The sequence below is a fragment of the Erythrolamprus reginae genome, chromosome 7 (assembly GCF_031021105.1).
Source record: "Erythrolamprus reginae isolate rEryReg1 chromosome 7, rEryReg1.hap1, whole genome shotgun sequence".
NCBI classification, from domain to species: domain Eukaryota; kingdom Metazoa; phylum Chordata; class Lepidosauria; order Squamata; family Dipsadidae; genus Erythrolamprus; species Erythrolamprus reginae.
In genome coordinates, this window is record NC_091956.1 from 66909309 (window position 1) to 66933446 (window position 24138).

Below are 24138 nucleotides of genomic sequence, written 5' to 3' on the forward strand. Positions count from 1 at the left end.
AATTAAAGTCCTCTCTCATCTTTTTTAAGTGGGAGAACTTGCACAATTGGTGTCCAATTAAATACTGTTTTCCCCACTGTGTCTAACATAAAACATGGAAATAAAATAAAGAAAAAATTAAGCTAAATCCTACAAAATAGAATACGAAGTATCATGACTACAATTGTAATTGAAACAATTACTACTAAGGTTTCAGTGTTATCATCACTGCTAAACTTACTAAATCTAGTACAAGTTAAATCAAGTGTTATAGAAATAATACAGCTTTTCTTCTGTGTTGTTTATTTATTTATTCATTTGTTCTTTGTCCAATACACAATACATATGGAAGAGAATAGACATTGAGTAATATATATAAAGATAGTATGTAAAATAGAAAAGAAAATATATGAGAGGAAGAAAATATATATGATATATAAAGGAAAGACAATTGGACAGGGGACGTTAGGCACACCAGTGCACTTATGTATGCCCCTTACTGGCCTCTTAGGAACTTGGAGAGGTCAATTGTGGATAGTCTAAGGGAGAAATGTTGGGGGTAGGGGGTTGACACTATTGAGTCCGGTAATGAGTTACACGCTTTGACAACTCGATTATTAAAGTCATGTTTTTTACAGTCAAGTTTGGAGCGGTTAATATTAAGTTTGAATCTGTTGCGTGCTCTTGTGTTGTTGCGGTTGAAGCTGAAGTAGTCGTAGATCTTGTGGGCGATACTTAAATCGTGTTTTAGGCGCCATAGTTCTAAGCTTTCTAGACCCAGGATAGTTAGTCTATTTTCATAGGGTATTCTGTTTTGAGTGGAGGAGTGAAGGTTTTTGTTGTGTTCAAGCTGTCAGGTTGATTTTTTTTCCTTCTTAGCAAATAGGACCAAGTTAGGTAAAACTTTCTTACGGGCAATTGACCAGCGCATAGTAATATGTGCAAAGTTTTCTTTCACGTAAGGTTAAATATGCATCCACACTTGAGATGCTACTAGTGATCTATTGCCCTTTTTCTAATATTGATCCAATGCATGAGATGTTTTATACCAACTTAGTCTAAAGGAAATCCAGATGTGACTAAAAGGATCCCTAGGTTTAGTCAGCATCTTTAATGAAGAGGAAGAAAAAGATACCAAACTATTCCTGGAAGTCCATTAACTGCCTAAAATAAAAATGAAATTCAGCGAACAGTCCCAAAACAGAATAATAGTAATAAATCACCTTGAGTATTTATATTGCTAATTATGTAATTGTTTAAAAATAGTAATCAAAAGTTTGACATAATGGCTATGAGCTTCACTCTCCTATTTTTAAATGAAGTCATCTATTAAAGCTAACGGCAAATACCAAAGAAATAAATCCCTAGAGCTGCAAAACTTCGGTCTTATGAAACAACTTAGAATATTCACTTGTCCGTGAAACTAAATACTATATCAATAACTTCTACTTTCTATTTCAATAGCTTTGCTTCTTACAAAAATAGCTGTTAAATACTACAATAATTTTGATGCTTATTTATTTATTTATTTCACTGAGGTTTCACTGTTTATTACATTAATTTCTTTATTATCAATAAGTAAAAGGGAAAATAAAATCTTGTTACTGCATCAGCAGCAGAAAGATCAGCTTCAATCCTGTTGTCTCTTGCATTTAAATGTCCGTCATGACTGAATCACATCTGACAAAAGACTGTAAATTAGTAGTACCGAGACCATTTCAGAAACAGCTGAAGCATTGAAGCCTTTATTTTTAAGCATTTCATCACATTTATTTTATTTATTTATTTATTATTTGGATTTGTATGCCGCCCCTCTCCGAAGACTCGGAGCGGCATACATTTCTTTTCCACTGTTTTCATATTATTATTTTTTTCTCTTTTACTGCACCTGATTTTCAAGGTACAATTGACTTTTCCTGCTATCATAGCATTACTCAGCTACAAATTTTGTTATTTGTCCATAACAAGGGGAGAGGGATCTTTATATGCATACATACATACATACATACATACATACATACATACATACATACATACAGATCTTGGCATATTCAGATCTTTTACCATGTAAGATTGGTAGAATATTGGCAATGTTTCAACAAGGTCCCACTCGTCATCTTCAGGCTAGTGCTTTCGCCTTTGTGCTAGGGCAAACAAATACATATACATATACATATACATATACATATACATATACATATACATATACATATTATTATTTATTAGATTTGTATGCCGCCCGTCTCTGCAGACTCGGAGCAGCTCACTACAGTGATAAAAACAATACATGATAACAAATCTAATAATTAAAATCTAAAATAAGAGTTTTACATTACAAAGTCTAAAAAAACCCTCAATAGATAAAATACATACACACAGTCATATCATGCACAAAATTACATAGGCAAGGGGGGGATGTCTCAGTTCCCCCAAGCCTATGTACAGAGGTGGGTTTTAAGGAGTTTACAAAAGGCAAGGAGGGTGGGGGCAGTCCTAATCTCTGGGGGGGAGTTGATTTCAGAGGGTCGGAGCCACCACAGAGAAGGCTCTTCCCCTGGGTCCCACCAGATGACATTGTTTAGTCAACGGGACCCGGAGAAGACCAACTCTGTGGGACCTAACCGGCCACTGGGATTCGTGCGGCAGAAGGAGGTCTCGCAGATATCCTGGTCCGGTGCCATATACACATAAAGTATATGTTTGAGACTGCGGAGAGGGGTGGCATACAAATCTAATTAATAATAATAATAATAATAATAATAATAATAATAATAATACATACATACATATATACATACATACACACATATGAAATGAGAGACATCACAATCTTCAGAACTTTTTAAAATATATTTCATTAGCCCCTGTTAAGATCATCAGTGTAAAATCATCATTGAAGAGATGCTTATTTTTATGCCTTACTGATCAATTTAGTCACTGTGTGTTTGATGGGTCTTTTGTTAACTTTGTTGTTTTTTCCTTAGTCCTGCTGACCAATAGAGGTGCAGCTTCTATTACCTGCTCCTCTACTGTGTATTGCTTGGACTTTCTTTCCCCAGGAGGTGATGCCGAGCTGTCACATATTTCTTTGAAGGCATTTTCCCTCAGCTCCCTCCTCCCTCATCGCTACTCTTGTCTCTCCCAGGAACACTCATTGCACCCACCACCAAGTTTATCCATGTCCTAAAATGAAGTGGCCAGAATAAGCCACATGATTTTGATAATAGATCTTTTTCTCATATACTGTTTCTCCATAAGTTGCCCTTGATGCAGTTTCCACACCTTTGATGTTTCCTGCTGAAATGAAACAATTTGTGCCTGATGCATTTAATCTTGATGGTTGCAGTATGTTGTTTCAGCTTCCAAAGTTCTCCTTGAATCTAATATTGACTTTTAAAGTATTAGCTGCCTAGGTGTAGCCTGAAAACTTGATTATTTGTTTGTTTGTTTGTTTGTTTGCTTGTCCAATACACAATACATATTGAAGAGAATAGACATGTAGTAATATATATACAGAAAAGGATAGAAGAAAAGATATAAAAATAGAGGAGACAATATATGAAAAGAAGAAAAGATATATGAGATAAAGGAGAGACAATTGGACAGGGGACGAAAGGGACACTGGTGCACTTATGTATTCTCTAATATTCATCCAAATCATAAATATGCTACAGCAACACTACTTGAGTTGAATGAAGATCTTATCATTTCCTTCTAGCTAGATGAGCAGTTGCTATATCTCACTAAAAACTGCTGTAGGGAGCTGCCAAAGTTACAACAAGGATATAAAAGTAACTTTGTGACCAATGCTCACATCTTCATCCTTTGCAATGTCTATATCTGTTATATGTTCACCATTATAGACAGTTAGTACATTTCTTTGTGCCAATGTGGAATGATGTTTTCTTTAAATATCATTGTAATGATGTATACCCTGGATAGATCAAGGACAAAAAGAGACAAGTGAGCAAAAAAAAGCAAGGTGATTGACAGACAGGCAGATAGATGATAAACACCACACATATAGGCAAATTTAACTCAAATTAATTTACAGTAATCCTTCGCTACTTCGCTATTCATCTTTCGTGGATTCGCTATTTCACGGGTTTTTTCAAAGGGAATGGAATGTTAAGAGAGAGCTAATTTGCATATTGGTTTGTGTGTGGGAACTGCAGCGGCGGCCTCCTTCAGCCCGCACGGTAGCTGAGAGAAGCTGGTCTTTCTCAGCGGTCAGCAGCAGTGGGTTGTTAACAATACAGGGAGGGTTTAAAAGCGACAAGTGAGCAAAAAAAGCAAGGTGATTGACAGACAGGCAGATAGATGATAAACACCACACATATATGCAAATTTAACTGAAATTAATTAACAAATACTTGTTAAATACATTAAAAAAATATTTCCTCTACTTCGCGGAAATTCATTTTTCACGGGTGGTTTTGGAATTCATCCCCGTAAAAAACGAGGGATCACTGTAATTGCATTTTAATCCTTATGTTGTTATTCCTTTTCTCCTCAATCATTCTAACATTACAGTTTTATGCTTTTGATTTTAATCAGCTCTTTGTTTGTAATTGAAGCTTCATTAAATAATCCTAAAGATCTCCAGAAGAAAAATTCCCAGACTTTCAGCAATGTAAGGAATATTTTTTACTCAGTGAAGATCAGTCCTATGAAATTATGCTTATTCTTTACATGGTGTAGAAATGTTGGTATCTCCTACAGTTCATAGCAACTACTAAATAATTCATTTAGCAAAGATTTCAATGAATTAAGTATTTACACAGAATACAAATGGGAGCTGCACTAATAGTAGAGTGGAGACACACAAAAAAGAAATACATAGCTGAGTTACATGTTAAATGTTCTGTCTGGGTCACTCCAGAAGCCAATACCAACCCAAAAAGAGAAGCCAGACACACTGGTAAAAGGCAAAGGCAGTTTATATAATTCAAGGAAAACACAGGTAACAGAAAATGTCCTTACAAACAGGAAAAAAGCTGGAACTTCAAAGATATACATGAAGGGAATAGCAATACCAGCTTCTTGCTGCCAAGACGAAGCTGTAGATAGCAAACAGACGCCTCCCACGAGTCTTCCAGACTGCGAGGCCACAAGCCAAGATCAGAGACGCTGAGAATCAAAACAGGTCACCGCAACTCCATTGATAACACTCCACATGGCTTCAAGGCCTTGCCTGCCTTTTAAACCCTGCTGATGAGGACCACACCCAAACCCAGCTGTTTCTAATTCAATGGTGATAATATTTCTTTAACTGCTCCTTTTGTTGCTGTGAACGTCTCTGTCTCATGTCAATGACAGCTTGTGCGTCATCACCTAATGACTCCAAGCTACTGGCTGGGGAGAGCCCCCCCCCCCCGGGACTCTCCTGCTGTTCTCCTTCATCCCATTCCAGAGTCTCCTCTCCCCCGTCTGACTGTTCAGCCCCCTCCTCTGCGCTGTCATCCTCCTCCGGGCATGGAGCCAGCAGAGACACAGCTGGTCCCTGAGCAGCCTCAGGCTGAATCACAACATTAAAGCTGTGTGAAAATAATCTATGAGTAAATATAAGATATGAAAAACATCCAAGCCTATGAAATAATTCCTTAAGCAACTTATAGTATTTTCACAACTCCTGCATTGCAGTACAGGACCATGTTAGGTGCAAAATGGAAATGCTCTCATTAGGAAAATACATTTGTAGAACTTCTATATATCACTGTAAAATTATCATGTAAATATGACTGTATATTTTAAGCATGCGTTTTGAATTGGCTTCATTCATAGATTTTCCATTCATTTCTGAAATGAGTGTGTGCCCATCATGTATCTTAATAAAACAGAGTTGCTTACTGTGTTTGTCTTTGAAACAGTGTTTCATTAAAGGAAGAAGCAAAGTCTTCTTCTATCATCTAAAAACCCCCAACCTTGAAGGTTTTGTTAAAAAGCAACATTATAAATGAAAGAGCAGCTCATTTTTCCCTTGAGAAGCTTGGTTTATATGATTGTATTTATTTCCCTGTATTAAAATATATATATTGCCTCAACTGAAATGGAAGATAACGCTGTCCAAGGACAAACTGTATTAACTTACAGACCGCTGACAATAAAATATATCTATTTTTATGACTAATGGTTTCTAATCTCTCAAGAGAAATTATGCACACTAAATCCTAACAGCCTCTTTTCTAGAAAATTCCATCCCAATTTCATTTGCATGAATTAAGATAAGACATACCTATCAAATATCCATAGATATTTATGAAAGACAGGTTCATTGAAAATAATTACATATTTTCATATTTATTTTGAAATACTTTGGGGGTAAGAGTGTTCAAAGCTTGAATATGTTCATAAGAAATGCCTACCTATGAGGAATAGAGGAAACTTATTGCTTGAGACAACACTGTTGTAAATTTTAGAGACTGTGCAATATAATCTCTTATAATAAAATGTTAGGCCAGAGTTGTCCAATCTTTCCAGCTTTGAAGATCAGGGAGGAACAGAATGTGGTCCCATTCAAGTAATGAGCACACACGCCCACCACTTGCACAAATGGAGCACACATGCTCACCTGCCACTTCTGTGGCCCACTTCCAAAGTACTGAAGATGTGGTTGTGGGCTATGGCCTGGGGTTTGGGGACCCCTTTGTTAATCTACTCTCCGACAATCTCCAAATGGTATTAGTGGCTTCAGACCTGTTGAATTGCACATATTTAGGCCTGTTGCACTTCCAGTACTGATAGTTACAACATGAGTAATGGAAAAACTGATCAGTCTTTTTGACTAGGTTATGGCACTCTGATCATATTAAACTTGGATGTCATCAAGTTTAGCATAATACTTCAGAAGAAAAGGATTTAGGGGTAGTGATTTCTGACAGTCTCAAAATGGGTGAACAGTGCAGTCAGGCAGTAGGGAAAGCAAGTAGGATGCTTGGCTGCATAGCTAGAGGTATAACAAGCAGGAAGAGGGAGATTATGATCCCGCTACATAGAATGCTGGTGAGACCACATTTGGAATACTGTGTTCAGTTCTGGAGACCTCACCTACAAAAAGATATTGACAAAATTGAACAAGTCCAAAGACGGGCTACAAGAATGGTGGAAGGTCTTAAGCATAAAACGTATCAGGAAAGACTTAATGAACTCAATCCACAGTAACTGAATTTAAACATGCCTGGGATAAACATATATCCATCCTAAGATAAAATACAGAAAATAGTATAAGGGCAGACTAGATGGACCATGAGGTCTTTTTCTGCCGTCAGACTTCTATGTTTCTATGTTTCTTTCACACTTACCAATTGTCATAGCATATTCATATTGTATAGACAGACATTCCTTGATCTAATAAGGAAGACAACTATTATTCAGCTAGTATTACAAAGATCATCTAGTTGAAAGAGCATTGGGTGTTAAACTTTAAAGGTTAAAATAGCAGCTAAGGTATAGAACCATACAATCTTACTGTGCCACCATTATCTCAGAATTCCCCTTTATAATTGGCTGCTGAGGACCTGAATTTAATTTCCTTTCTGTGCAGATAACTGAAGACATTAGAAGTAAAAGAAGTTACATAATGTTATGTTCATTTGTTTTTATTCATGTTTTATTCATTCAAAAAGGCACAACAAAGAATGTTTTTTTGTGCCAACTCAGAAAGCTCAAACTGCCCAAGGAGCTGCTGATACAGTTCTACAGAAGAATTATTGAGCCTGTCATCTGCACCTCTATAACTGTCTGGGTTGTTTCTGCAACCCAAAAAAGACAGACATAGACTTCAGACGATAATTAGAACTGCAGAATAAACAATTACTAACAACCTGCTTTCGATTGTGTTGTGGTTAGCCCTGGCCCAGCTCCTGCCCCAAGGACTGTGGATGTGGGGGAGACATCCACATGCTGCAGGCCTCTTTTGCCCCCGGTGGAATCTGCTGATGAAGGCTCCTCTGACCAAGAAGACATAAGTGACAGGGAGGAGGAGAGTGGGGCAGACAGCTCAGAAGGAAATCAATTATCTAGCTCCTCCTTGGATTCAGAACAAGAGTTAATGATACAGCCACGCATGCGGAGAGCGATGCATAGGCAACAACAACTGAGAGATTATTATCAAAGAAAATGAGGCCACCTGTGGTTGGGTGGGGCTGTGGTAATTAGTGAGGCTGCTATAAATAGCAACCTGTGGGTTTGGCCATTGTGGAGGATTATCTGATCGTTGTGTTTCATGACTGCTTTACTGACTTTGACCTTTTGTGTGCTGATTTTTCCCCGCTTTGAAACTAAACCAGGGCAAAGTGTGTTTCACTTTGTGAAAGAAGAAGGACTGTGAATTGCCTCACAGCTGCAAGCTATGTATCACAGAACTGATAAGGGACTTGTACAAATTACCAGTTTGTTTGGAGACGAGTGCTCTTTGCTATACCAAAAGAGGGCTTGGTTTAAGTGAATTTTCATTATAAAGAACATTGTTTTGAATTTTTAAACGTGTGTGTGTCTGAAATTTGTATCTGTGAATTTTTGGGAGGATTGTACCAGAGAGCCCGACAGAACAGATTGAGGACCCCTTCTTGACATAAATTGTTTCCTACCCTCAAAAGGATGCTCTGGACCACTGCACATCAAGACAACTAGAATATAAGGACAGTTTTTCCCCAAATGCCATCACTTTGCTAAACAAATAATTCCCAATCACACTTGGCCAATAAAGAATTCTATTCTATTCTATTCTATTCTATTCTATGTAAGACATCATACTCTGGATAAAATCTGAGTTAGCTGGTAGCAATAGCAAAATGATCCCTGAGTTCTAAAACTGTGTATGAGTGGTCTAGTTAGACAACAGGGAATCCAAAACTTTCCTTTTAGGCTAAGGAATTAAAAACAGAAAATATTGCATATTGTTGTCAATAAATTGTTGGCTATGTCTATAGGTACCTTAAGTTTAAGCCAAAGATTTACTTTTACTGGCACTGATAAAAGCACAAACTCAAGAATAGTGCACAAAATGTTATAAAGCTCATGAATGAATCTGGTGCTGGTAGAGGATCCAAATTATATAAACCACACAATGCAATTGCAACTAGAGTTCCACCTTTTTGTACATATTTGAAAATACATATAAAAGGGAAATAAGTTTTCTTGCAATGGTGTGACACTTCTTTTGTCATTTGGATGAAAGCATTAGGAGTCGGCATACACATTTCTTATTAAAATGAAAGGCAATTTCCATAAAGGCAGTAAACATATTTCAATAAGGGACATTCAATCACATGCTGAACTTATTCATTTTAGCAATTTCAGTTTTAATGTCATTCTAAATTTCATTTAGTAATGGTCCTCTTAAGCAAGAACACGTTGCAAATGTAATGCTATACAAAAAGCATTTTGTTGGTTATATGGGAAGTTTATTATTCATTTATTCACTTATGTTTAGTTGCTATTCTCTGTTCTATTCAATATTTTTCTATATGTATATGGAATATTGATGTTGTTAATTCCAAGACTTGAGAATAGAATTGATATGAGTGAGTTAGGGACACCAGTGTGCTACATTAAAGTGCCAGTCATATGTTGTAAGCCACCCCGAGTCCTCGGAGACAGGCAGCATATCAATCAATCAATCAATCAATCAATCAAACAAACAAACAAACAAACAAACAATTGCTTCTTAGCATTTCGACAGGCATGCTGGATTGGCAAATTGTGTGCACAAAACCATTCAGCACTGCTAAGGTGTAGGTAGATACAATATAAATTTCAATCCACCTTTGAATGTAATTACATTAATTTAATATTTAAAAACTGTTAATAATTATGTCTACACCTATTTGATAATGAAATAAAATTATCTAAATTTAGTAACAGAATAACAGAGTTGAAAGGATTTTGGACGTCTTCTAGTCCAACCGCTGCTCAGGTAACCCTAAATATTTCAAACAAATGGTTGTCCAATCTCTTAAAAATGTCCAGTGTTGGAGCACCAACAACTTCTGAGGTCAAGTCGTTCCACTGGTTTAATTATTCAGATAGAAAATTTCTCCTTACTTCTAGGTTCCTTCTGTCCTTGCTTAGTTTCCATCTATTACTTCTTGTCTGTCTTCAGATGCCTTGGAGTATAGATTATTCCCTGTTCTTTGTGATAGCCCATCAGACACTGCTAGGCATACCCAATTCCAGCAAACATTCTTTATATGTTTTAGCCTCTAGTCTCCTAATCGTCTTGTTGCTTTTATCTGCAGATTTTCTAGAGTTTCAACTTTTTAAAAAATATTGTGGCATGCAAAAATGGAGGTAGTATTCCAAGTGTGGTCTTACAGAGACATTTTAAAGCACTATTAACACTGCACATTGTTCTGACGGGCTCTATGGTATGAGTCTCCTGAAAATTCAAGGGTACAAATTTCAGACACACACACACTTGAAAGTTCAAAAACAATATTCTTTATCACAAAAATTCAAAAGAAACAAAGCACCCTTTTTGTATTGCAAAGAGCACTCATCCCAAAACAACCTGGTAGTCTGTACAATCCCCTTAATCAGTCCTTAAGTACTTAGCTAGCAGCTGTGAAGGAACATCACAGCCCTCCTTCTTCCACGAAGTGAGACCCCCACAGTTTGCTCTGCTTTGGTTTTGAAGTTGTGAAAAATCAACAAACAAAGTCTGAAAACAGATTGTGTTTCCAGATTGTGCCTCATACCCTGGAATATTGCAATGTCCTCTAAAGTAGGTTGCAACTGTAGACCACTAGAATAGCTACTAACTTGACATGCCCAATAATAATGTGCACACTATTGTTATTTAAGTTGCACTTCTTGTCAGTTGGGTTCTGGGTACAGATCAAGATACTTGTTTCTGCAAATAAAGCCTTTCAATGGCCCAGGTATATGATGGACTACCCATCTCTGATAGTTTCTCTCATCCTGTAAGATCAAGAGACCTTTCATCAAATACTATTATCAGAGCCAGATGTCTTTTCTATCACAACATCTGTCCCTAGGAAATTTGTATAGCTCATGCTGCAATGATGTTCAGAAAGTCTCTTTAAATAAGGTTCAGGAGGGAAGTGTTTTTAATAGGAAAGTGAACACAAGAACAAGGGGACACAATCTGAAGTTAGTTGGGGGAAAGATCAAAAGCAACATGAGAAAATATTATTTTACTGAAAGAGTAGTAGATCCTTGGAACAAACTTCCAGCAGACGTGGTAGATAAATCCACAGTAACTGAATTTAAACATGCCTGGGATAAACATATATCCATCCTAAGATAAAATACAGAAAATAGTATAAGGGCAGACTAGATGGACCATGAGGTCTTTTTCTGCCGTCAGACTTCTATGTTTCTATAAAATTTGGGAACCTCGCAGTCCTTGGTATAGGATAGTCTCTCTTATGCATTCTCTTTTGTTCAGGATATGTATTTCCTTTCGTATAAACATGTATCTTTAATTGGGGTGGTTGCTTTTAAAGTTGTTAACCAGGGTAGTCTCTCAATTGTCTGTGTGCTTGAATATATACCAGTGATGGCAAACCTTTTTTTCCTCAGGTGCCGAAAGAGTGTGGGTACATGCTATCACAAATGTGTGAGTGTCCACACCCATAATTCAATGCCTGGGGAGGCAAAAACAGCTTTTCCCACCCCCCACCCCTTCCGGAGGCCCTCTGGAGGCCAGAAATGGCCTGTGTTCCCAACTTCTGGTGGGCCCAGTAGGCTTGTGTTTTGCCCTCCACAGGCTTCAAAGGCTTCCCTGGAGCCAGGGGAGGGTAAATGCCCTTCCCCATTCTCCAGAGGCTCTCTGGAAGTCACAAAACCCCTCCCAGAGCCTCTGTGTAAGCCAAAAATCACATCGCTGGCACACATGCATGTTGGAGCTGAGCTAGGGCAATAGCTTGTGTACCAGCAGATATGGCTCGGTGTGCCACCTGTGTTACCCATGCCATAGGTTCACCATCACTGATATATACAGTACCTTATATACTGTATGTATTCAACACTGAAGCTTAGTGTTCTCTCATCAAAGCCAATTTCAGTTATCAATATTTTGAAATATTATGCCAAATGCTTTGCCAGGAATAGAATCCATTAAGTTTTTATTTATTTTATTTTATTGATTGATTGATTTTGTCCAATACATAATTAGGGTTTTAGTGGGTGTACACATAGTAAAACACATAATGAAGTTTATAGAGGATATACTCATAGTAAAATATATCTAAGAAAGAATAGAACAGAAGATATAGGAATAAAACGTATCAATGAAAGAATAGAAGAAGAGATATAGTAATAGAAGAAAGGCATAGGAGATAGAGGAGAGCAATAGGATAGGGGGCGGAAGGCACTCTAGTGCACTTGTACTCGCCCCTTACTTACCTCTTAGGAATCTGGATAGGTCAACCGTTGGATAATAGAAACATAGAAACATAGAAGACTGACGGCAGAAAAAGACCTCATGGTCCATCTAGTCTGCCCTTATACTATTTCCTGTATTTTATCTTACAATGGATATATGTTTATCCCAGGCATGTTTAAATTCAGTTACTGTGGATTTACCAACCACGTCTGCTGGAAGTTTGTTCCAAGGATCTACTACTCTTTCAGTAAAATAATATTTTCTCATGTTGCCTTTGATCATTCCCCCAACTAACTTCAGATTGTGTCCCCTTGTTCTTGTGTTCACTTTCCTATTAAAAACACTTCCCTCCTGAACCTTATTTAACCCTTTAACATATTTAAATGTTTCGATCATGTCCCCCCTTTTCCTTCTGTCCTCCATACTATACAGATTGAGTTCATTAAGTCTTTCCTGATACGTTTTATGCTTAAGACCTTCCACCATTCTTGTAACCCGTCTTTGGACCCGTTCAATTTTGTCAATATCTTTTTGTAGGTGAGGTCTCCAGAACTGAACACAATAATGTGTTCGGGGTTTGGGGATGACACTATGGAGTCCGGTAATGAGTTCCACGCTTCGACAACTTTGTTACTGAAATGATATTTTTTACAGTCAAGTTTGGAACAGTTAATATTAAGTTTAAATCTGTTGTGTGCTCTTGTGTTGTTGTGGTTGAAGCTGAAGTAGTTGCAGACAGGCAGGACGTTGCAGCATATGATCTTGTGGGCAATACTTAGATCATGTTTAAGGTGTCTTAGTTTTAAGCTTTCTAGGCCCAGGATTGAAAGTTTAGTCTCGTAGGGTATTCTGTTTCGAGTGGAGTAGTGAAGGGCTCTTCTGTGAAGTATCTTTGGACATTTTCAAGGGTGTTAATGTCTGAGATACGATATGGGTTCCAAACAGATGAGCTGTATTCGAGGATGGGTCTGGTGAACGTTTTGTAAGCTCTGGTAAGTAGTGAGAGATTGCCAGAGCAGAAGCTACATAGGATTGGGTTTACAACTCTTGAAGCCTTCTTGGCTATGTTGTTGCAGTAGGCTTTGGCACTTAAATCTTTTGTTATTAGTGTACCGAGTTCTTAAATCGAGTCTTTAACCGAGCTTTGTCTCAAGAATACTGTTGTCTAATAACCTTGCATCCAGAAATGTGACAAAGAGAAACATAATAAACTAGATTCATACTATCAGAATAGTTCAGCAGCTAATTATATGGCTTTAGCTAGAAAAGATGTGTAGCCACCAAAATATCAAACCAAATATTTCTATTAATGTGTGTTTTGACTCCCTGACAGCTTGTTAGACAAAGCACACTTGTATAACAAAGTGTTACTGTAAAGCAGTCTGACTGAGAATGAAATTTTGTAGGACTTTAACATCAACTACAAACTTATGTATAGACTTTAACAGGAAGATTTACAAGTAGAACATTTTATGAAAGAATGAGGACAGAGCTCATAAACAATCAGGGGGAAAATGTGATATCAACATCTGGCTTCTCCAAGAAAGGTCAGCCATCATTTCATGTTACTCATTTGAAACAAAATCTGATGAGTTAATCAATTTGTACTGCAGATTGTCAACTTTTATTCCACATTTCTATGCTCAGCTATTTCATTTGCTTGAGCATTAAAACTTTCAACAATCACATTTCATTTTTTAATTCCTAGTAAAAATAAAGTGCAAACACATTTAATTGTATTTAACAATTTGAAAAATTGCTAGAACCAAGTCCAACTAAACCAAGAAGATGACACATCATCAAAGCCATAGTAAATTTCTTCCAACTTCTCTAGCAATTGTTTCAGAACTGTAATTTTTTATATAATAGAAGAAAGTGTTAATATAAAATAAAATAAAAATGGAATGATCATGTTAACAGAATTTAATCAATACACTATAATATTAATTTCATTTAATTAAATCCGTTTCATTTCATTTTGTCATTTTGATCCTGGCCCCATCTATTTTGTATTCAAAAGCCATTGTTTTAAAAAAACAATTAAGAGGTTTTAGACTCCTCTATACTGTTTCACTTCTCTATGGTATTTTAATTGGGCAGGAGAAGAAAGATAGTTCTTTTAGAATGAAAGAAATCTCCACAGCTTGGATATAAAAGTAGGGCTTAAGCAGGGGTGGGTTCTAATTTATGTCACTGCCGATTCGCTTCCTTCCACACCGTGTGGCCAACTGCATGGATATGTGCATTGCATGCATGCTTTGCTAAGCGTGTTCATGAACAATGCCATTTTTAAAATTAAAAAAAAGCTGAAAACTAGATGGCGATGCATCTACAGTGCTAGAAATTTGGCTTCTGACCATGCTCAAAAGACAAAAAAACAGAGAAAAAAATCAAAATAATAATTCAAAAATAATATTTTTTTAAAAATTAAAAAGATGGCAGCCTAGACAGACCGGCACTGAGCGAACCGGTCCGTGATGTCATTGTGACATCACCAGCTGGTTGCTACCGGTACAGGCAAACCTGCCTGAACTGGGAGAAACTCTGCTCTGGGTTTAAATTGTCTCCAGTAGAAGACAAAGAATAAGGTTTTTTAAAATTGAGATTAAAAATAAAAATTGAAAAATAATGGCATAAATATCACTACCTGGTGATCAAAACTATGCAATTATGGATGAAACATGTAACTGTGATACCCATTGTCAACGGGGCATTTGGTACCATGTCCAAAAAGTATACAAAATACATTAAGAAATTGCAGATTCCTGCAATAACACCAGCAGGCGTTATTGCAAAATATTGTACATTTTAAGAAGATACTTGGCTGATATGCTAGCAGCGACCCGTGTCAACTATCAGCATAAATCAATGATATTTGTTAGTATGATGATGGTGGTGTGGTGGTAGTGGTGGTGGTGGCGATGATGATGATGATAATGATGATGGTGATGATGATTATTTTTTATTTATTTATTTATTTATTTATTTTTATATTTATTTATTTATATTTACTTATATGTATTTGTTTATTTATTTATTTATTTATTTATTTATTCATTCATTCACTCACTCATTCATTCATTCATTCATTCATTCATTTATTTATTAGATTTGTATGCCGCCCCTCTCCGCAGACTCGGGGCGGCTAACAACAACAATAAGACAATATAAACAAATCTAATATTAACTTAATTTAAAAACCCTAATTTAATAAACCAATCATACATACAGACATACCATGCATAAATTTTTTGTAAGCCTAGGGGGAGGAGAATATCTCAGTTCCCCCATGCCTGACTACAGAGGTGGGTTTTAAGGAGCTTATGAAAGGCAAGGAGGGTGGGGGCAACTCTGATCTCTGCGGGGGAGTTGGTTCCAGAGGGTCGGGGCCACCACAGAGAAGGTTCTTCCCCTGGGTCCTGCCAAACGGCATTGTTTAGTCGATGGAACCCGGAGGAGCCCAACTCTGTGGGACCTAACTGGTCACTGGGATTCGTGCGGCAGAAGGTGGTCCCGGAGATATACTGGTCCGATGCCATAAAGGGCTTTAAAGGTCATAACCAACACTTTGAATTGTGACTGGAAACAGATCGGCAACCAGTGCATGATGATGATGATGATGATGATGATGATGATGATGATGATAATAATAATAATATAACAACAACAACAACAATAGTAGCGAGAAATACCATTTGGTCAGGCCACAAAATAGACAAAGCAATGACGAAACAAAACTGCTCTAATGCTTTCGCATTAAAACAGCAACATAACATTTAATAAGAAAGAAAAAATGTCTGGTCTTGATAAGAAAGAAAAAAATATCTGTATAGTGGACATGGCATTACCTGAAGTTTTAAAAACCAGAAGTTTTAAAAACCAGACAAAATCACATAATAAAAAGATGTAGAATGACTGTAATTAGAAAAAACAGCAATTATAGAATGGTACCAGTAAGGAAAGGTGTAATGGGTGCAAACCCAAAACATATATAACACCTTTTGAACAACGTTGGCATTGACAAAATCACAGCAGTCAATTACAAAAAGGATCTGTACTTGGAACTGCTTATATCCTGCAACAAAACCTTTAATACCATCAGAAAACAACATCTTCCCATCTCAGATTCTTTGCATAAAAGAGAAAGTCCAATCTAAACATCTGGCTGACTGTGCAACAAACCATATTTTATTAAATTGATATGCCACCTGACTGCCATCAACTCAGTGCATTTATTCTATTATGATTTTTCTTTTTTTTTAAATTTGTTCTTTTTCTTCTGCCATATCTGTCAACAGACGTTGGCGATCCTATTTTTATCAACAGCTGCATTGAAAAGTGCTGCTGAGTTTTGTCCAAACCAGTCCTTCTTTCTGAAAGCTTGAAATTATCACTTTCCATTATAAAATTGTCAGGGTTTCATCATTAAAGATTTTCAAGAAAAAAACCTGGACAACCAGTTCTACTTTCCTAATGACTTAACATTGTGTTGTTGCCAGTTTGCCTACTTAGGATCAAATAAAAATGACTTCAGTCCTACACTTGCTATTGCTTCAGAAACAAAAACAAAAAAAATCAAGACAGAAGTGACTAATAGGAATGACTTTAACTTCTTTCTGCGCTTGATTCTTAAAATTCATTATTAAATTCACATGGGTTTATTAAATATATAAGTACCATATGGAAGGCAGAGAAGAGTCAGCTAAAATATAGAATGGAAGAACAATTTAACACTTTAGCTCCTCTTCAGCCTCTTGATTATATTTTATATTTTATTTATTTTTTATTTTATTCATTGGTCCAATACACAAATACATAGGAAGAAAAATAGACATGTAGTAATATATATGAGGGTGAAAGTTAGCTTAGAGGAGAGGATATATGAAAGGAAGAGAATATATATGATAGGTGAAAGAAAGGAAAGACAATTGGACAGGGGACGAAAGGCACACCAGCGCACTTATGTACGCCGCTTACTGGCCTCTTAGGAACCTGAAGAGGTCAATCGTGGAGAGTCTAAGGGAGAAGTGTTGGGGGTTAGTGGTTGACACAATTGAGTCTGGTAATGAGTTCCACGCTTCGATAACTCGATTGTTGAAATCATATTTTTTACAGTCAAGTTTGGAGCGGACAGGCAAGGACAGGAAAAGACTGCAGTTGCTTTCCTATATAATGAGGAATGGCTAGTTGAGAACCTTAGATTAAAATCTAATCACAACCCTTACAGACTAATCTGTGGTTAAGAACATGAGCAAAGTAATTGGGTAATCTTTTAAAGGTGTAGAACCTTTCTCAAGACTTTGATGTATCATTCTCATCAGTGAAGCTTGAGAGTGCAACAATTACACTTTTCAATGCTTTTTAATGCACTTGAAGAGTTTGAAATCCATGTTGGACTAGAACAGAAAGCAGCTACAATAGGAAATTGGGGACAGAGACAATCAAGAAAAACAGTGGAGTTTAATTGAACTGAAGATTTTGTAACACTGCCACATATGTTGAAAAGACACTAGGACTTCAATTTAATGGATATTTGGGAAGGGGATATCAATCAAACATCCACTAAAACTGAGCCTATGTCATTTGTATTCATTTTTACCTCTTTGATCAATGTACAGTGGTACCTCTACCTAAGAACGCCTCTACTTATGAACTTTTCTGCATAAGAACCAGGTGTTCAATATTTTTTTTGCCTCTTCTCAAGAACCATTTTCTACTTATAAACCTAAGCCTCCAAAACTGTAACCAGAAAAGGCAGGGAGAAGCCTCCATGGGTCCTCTCTAGGAATCTCCTGGGAGGAGACATGGCCGGAAAAGGCAGGAAGAAGCCTCTGTGGGGCCTCTATAGGAATCTCCTAGGAGGAAACAGGGCTGGAAAAGGCAGGGAGAAGCCTCCATGGGTCCTCTCTAGGAATCTCCTGGGAGGAGACATGGCTGGAAAAGGCAGGAAGAAGCCTCTGTGGGGCCTCTCTAGGAATCTCCTAGGAGGAAACAGGGCTGGAAAAGGCAGGAAGAAGCCTCTGTGGGGCCTCTCTAGGAATCTCCCAGGAGGAAACAGGGCTGGAAAAGGCAGGGACAAACCTCTGTGGGGCCTCTCTAGGAGTCTCCTGGGAGGAAACAGGACTGGAAAAGGCCTCCATGGGTCCTCTCTAGGAATCTCCTGGAAGGAAACAGGGCATCCACCTTCCCTGTGGTTTCACCAATTGCACACATTATTTGCTTTTACATTGATTCTTATGGGAAAAATTACTTCTTCTTACAAACTTTTCTACTTAAGAACCTGGTCAGGGAACAAATTAAGTTCGTAAGTAGAGGTATCACAGGTTCTCTCCATATCTGAGGACCCGGATTGTGAGGGCAATATGCTGGCTCTGTTAAAAAGTGCTATTTCTAAGCTGCCCTGAGTCTAAGGAGAAGGGCGGCATTAAAAATTGAATAAATAAATAAATCTCTTTTTCCATACATTTGATTTAAATGGCATCATATGTAGTAATCATATTGAGTGTTTCTCAAATGAATATCTCTGTGCTTCATAGTATAGTAAATTCTTTGTTTAATGGACTTTGGATACAACAGCTAAACTGTTTGTTTAGGATATACTCACACTGTGATTTTGTCCATTAAATCAACATATGATGCCAAAAACAAACAGTTTAGCTATTGTATCCAATGTCCATTAAACAAAGAATTTACTATATTATGAATTACAGAGATATTCATTTGAGAAACACTTTGCTTTTACTCTGTTATGCTTTTACAACTTTAATTAAACAATTAATACAAGCACACTTATGAAGAGAAATTATGGTTTAGAAATTGTGCATATCCCCATGAAATTGCTCCATCTTTAATGTTTGGATATGCACCTAAAATAGAATGCACTAGTATATAAAAACTTTGTATTTTACTTTGGCATTTGGACAAATTGCACAAAAATTGATATATCAAAGATAAATGTGTAGAAAAAGAAATGAAATATGTAAAATTGTTTACTATAGTAGTAGAAAATATTTTTAAAATTATGTTGTGCATTTGCAAAATGTTTGCAAACTTTAAAAAAATATAGCTCATAAATGTAAACAGAAATTGAAAGAATAAAAACTAAGTGCATCAGTTCATAGATTATTCCAGCTTAATATAAGTGATTTCCTTTTATTCAAATTAAGGTCTACCTAATTAATTTTTCACTTTTTGTGGATGTGGGAGCACATAATTATATATAAATATGAATGTGCAGCAAACAAATTGTGAGATACAGTTCAGCCGCACTCTAAGAAGAAAAAGAATGACTACATGAAAAAAAACAACAACTGATGAACAGTCCGCTAAGTGTCTTTTGGCATATTCTAGAATTTAGGTTTTCATTGTCAGATTAATGAGATGGTTTTCTATGGCTCTGTTTTGGACTTTATTTTGAACAAAATCATTTCCCGTAACCACCATCATTTCTACTAGAGCTGTGGTGGCACAGTGGTTAGAATACAATACTGCAGGGTACTTCTACTGACTGCTGGCTGCCAGCAGTTTGGCAGTTAAATTCTCACTGGTTCAAGTGACTCACCCTTCCATCCTTTCAAAATTAGTAAAATGAGGACCCAGAGTTTATATGCTAACACTATGAACCACTTAGAGAGAGCTGTAAAGTACTGTGAAATGGTATATAAGTCTAAGTGCTATTGCTGCTAGAGTTTGTCTACCATCTTAAAATTGCAGATACTTTAATGGCAGTCAATTTCAATGAAAGCCCTCTGCTGTTGCTAACTTATGAAGTCATCCTGTGCATTCCCATTTCAAACGACCATAAAGTTTCAATACATTTTTTAAACTGTGCTGGATTTCTAGTATCATGAATCATTTTAGAAAAAAAAAATCTAGGTCAGGATAGGTGAAAGTTTGTTCTTGTTTTATGCAATTTCCTATCACTCAATGTTTTAGTTACTAGACTTTATAAAAGAATGATAGTAAATCCAGAATGCTGTCTATTTTAAGATCCATGTTACTAATTTATATGGCAGGCTACTATCTATTAAATTGCCATAAACTTGTTTACTGGTTGTGTTTCACTTTTACATTTTGATAGTGTAGTGAGATATAGTGGCCATAAATATCCTGAATTGTAATTATGCTTGTAAAATTCTGCAGGTTGGATAGCTACACACAGTTAGTGTTTTGGCATTTATCTAGACTTAATAAGAATCATAAAACACTTCAAATTGCAAAGAAATACTATCTACCTGTAACAAATATTTGGCGTAGCATTATCTCCACAAGACAATGTATTTCAATTATTAGTTCTTATCTGCATTTGCTACTACAGTCATGATTATGATAGATATCTATTAGGAGCAGTTTATTTAAGTGAAGAATTCCTTGGAAGGATTGAGAACTACAGTGTAATACCATAACAATATACATATTTAGCAAAGAGATGCTGATGTAGTCAACAATACAGCGATACTATAATGGCTATAACAATTGGTGTTGAAGTCCCAGTGTTCTAAGTTTGAAAACTTAGAAATAAGTTTGGAATAAAGTAATCCTTTACTTTGCAAGGCAGATACTATAGATTGTACAAGCAAAGATGTTTTTTTTTAAAAAAAAAATGAACCAAGGAGAAGAAAAATGAAATGAAGGCCCACAGGCATAGTAGTTGAAATCTTGAATGACAGGTTACTTTTAACTTTTCTTGGACATTTTATTTATAGCCAAGCATGTGAAGGAAAGATGAAAGAGAGAATTAAAGAAGCACCAAAAATGTGTTACAGTATGCTTGCAGTGCAAACTTCAAAATAAATGCATATTTATAGATTTATTTAGTTCTTGAATTTATTTGCCATCCATCTCATAACGAAACGACTCTAGGCAATTTCTAACATTAAAACATTTACATTCTGACAAATATTTCTAAAACCATAAAAATAGAAACCTCAATGAATATAAAATTTACAGCTAAAAGTTGGGGAGGAGAGAACAGGATGGATGGGAGGAAGATGGAATTGCCTTAATTCAGAAATTTCATTGCCCACCCTCCAGTCAGAGCTGAGCAAGCTGATTGGATGAGAAATGAAAGGTCTTCAAAGAAAAACCAGTAAGTTCTGATCCTATGCCATGTAGGGCTTTATAGGTCATAACCAACACTTTGAATTGTGTCCAAAAACCAATCGGCAGCCAACCAATCATTTTAATATATTAATTGTAACTGCCCAAGGAGCTGCTGATACAGTTCTACAGAGGAATCATTGAGTCTGTCATCTGCACCTCTATAACTGTCTGGTTTGGTGCTGCAACCCAACAGGACCGACACAGACTTCAGAGGACAATCAGAACTGCAGAAAAAACAATTGCTGCCAACCTGCCTTCCATTGAGGACCTGTATACTGCACCAGTCAAAAAGAGGGTAGGGAAAATATTTACTGACCCCTCACATCCTGGACACAAATTGTTTCAACTCCTACCCTCAAACGTCGCTACAGAGCACTGCACACCAAGACAACTAGACACAAGAACAGTTTTTTTCCAAATGCCATCACTCTACTAAACAAATAATTCCCTCAACACTGTCAGACTTTCTACTAAATCTGCACTTCTATTCTACTAGTTTTTCTCATCATTCCTATCACCTATTTCCTCCCATGTTGACTGTATGACTGTAACTTGTTGCTTATATCCTAAGATTTTTATTAATATTGCTTCTTCATTGCTTATTTGACCCCTATGACAATCATTAAGTGTTGTACCATATGATTCTTGACAAATGTATATTTTTATTTTATGTACGTTGAGAGCATATGCACCAAGACAAATTCCTTGTGTGTCCAATCACACTTGGACAATAAAAATTCTATTCTATTCTATTCTAATTGCAAATTCTAAGGCTGGTGACTCTACCTATTGTATTTTTGTATTTAATTTAATGCCATTTTTTCACTGTGCTAGGACTTTCAGATCATATTCCTTTTTAGCTAATCATATGTTGCATCAACAGAGGAATACGCTCCAAGACCAGGGAAGTACTAATACCACTCTACTATGCCCTGGTCAGACCCCACCTGGAGTACTGCACCCAATTTTGGTCACCTCACTACAAAAAAGACATCGAAACTCTGGAGAAGGTGCAAAAAAGAGCAACCAAAATGATTAGGGGACTCGAAACCAAGACTTACGAAGAGAGATTGAGAGAACTGGGCATGGACAGCCTAGAAAAAAGAAGGTCTAGAGGGGACATGATAGCAGTTTACAGATACTTGAGGGGTTGCCATGGTGAGGAGGGGGTCTCTTTATTCCCCAGGGCACCAGAGGGCCGGACGAGGAACAATGGCTGGAAGCTGACCAAGGAGAGATTCAACCTGGAAATAAGGAAGAACTTCCTGACGGTCAGAGCGATCAACCAATGGAACTGCCTGCCAGGGGAGGTGGTGAACTCCCCAACTCTGGACACCTTCAAGAGGAGATTGGACTTCCATTTGGCTGGGGTGCTGTAGGGTTTCCTGCTCAGGCAGGGGGTTGGACTCGATGACCTAACGGTCCCTTTCACCTCTATTAATAAAATTAAAATAAAAATAAAAATAAATAAAATATTATTGGTGTTTCTTCCTTCAATTTGAAATTCAAGCTTCCAATTCAGCTTCCCTTAGTATACAGTATACAGTATATTCAACATTTCAGCATAGCATGTTCCATTATATTAAGTGCTTTTGCCAAATATGCTCTATATATTGAAACAGTCTGACTTTCACAAAATAAGCAACAATCTCAAAAAGCTATAGTATGATTTATTTTTACCAGCTATTTCGCATAGGTCTTCCTTAAATAGACATTCTTTGTGTTTTATTACAATTTTGTTCCATTGAGTCATGCTCTCAGTGGGAGGTTGCATTTATATTAGTTCTTGCCATTAATCACCTTATGGGGTTGAACCATGTTTCTCATTTATAATAATGGCGCCTACACTTACTGCCACAGCTCTGTCAGTATTTCCATTAGAAACATCATCTCTCTGGAGCACTTACTTATAAAAAATTTGCTGCTGGCTCCAACTCAAAATACACAGCCATAATTACCATCAGATTTTTTCCTCTTTTACTTTTAAACAACATAAATTTGACGATAAGTTGACTTTATTTAGATTACAGGATAACAGGCAGAGCTCAAACCTACTTGGAAACCATAACTATTTTCTTGTCAGGATTAGTTTTGAAAATTTAGAAATTATCATAAGAGGCAGCTTTGTTAATATGGTTTGCAAATTTGTGAACACAAATTGTTATTCTCTTTTTTATTTTAAATAACTGGGGTTTTTAAAAATGTTTTAATCAATATACAAAACATAAGCATATACCTATATATGTTTGACAAAAAACAAAGTCATATAAGGAGGCATTCGCCCAGGTTCGCCTTGTGCACTAGTTGCGACCCTACTTGGCCTGGGAGTCACTGCTCACAGTCACTCATGCCCTCATCACCTCGAGGCTTGACTACTGCAACACTCTCTACATGGGGCTACCTTTGAAAAATGTTCGGAAACTTCAGATTGTGCAGAATGCAGCTGCGAGAGCAATCATGGGCTTTCCCAAATATGCCCATGTTACACCAACACTCCGCAGTCTGCATTGGTTGCCGATCAGTTTCCGGTCACAATTCAAAGTGTTGGCACCGGACCTTCATGGCACCGGACCAGATTATCTCAGGGACCGCCTTCTGCTGCATGAATCCCAGCGACCAGTTAGGTCCCACAGAGTGGATCTTCTCTGGGTCACGTCAACTAAACAATGTCGCTTGGCTGGACCCAGGGGAAGAGCCTTCTCTGTGGT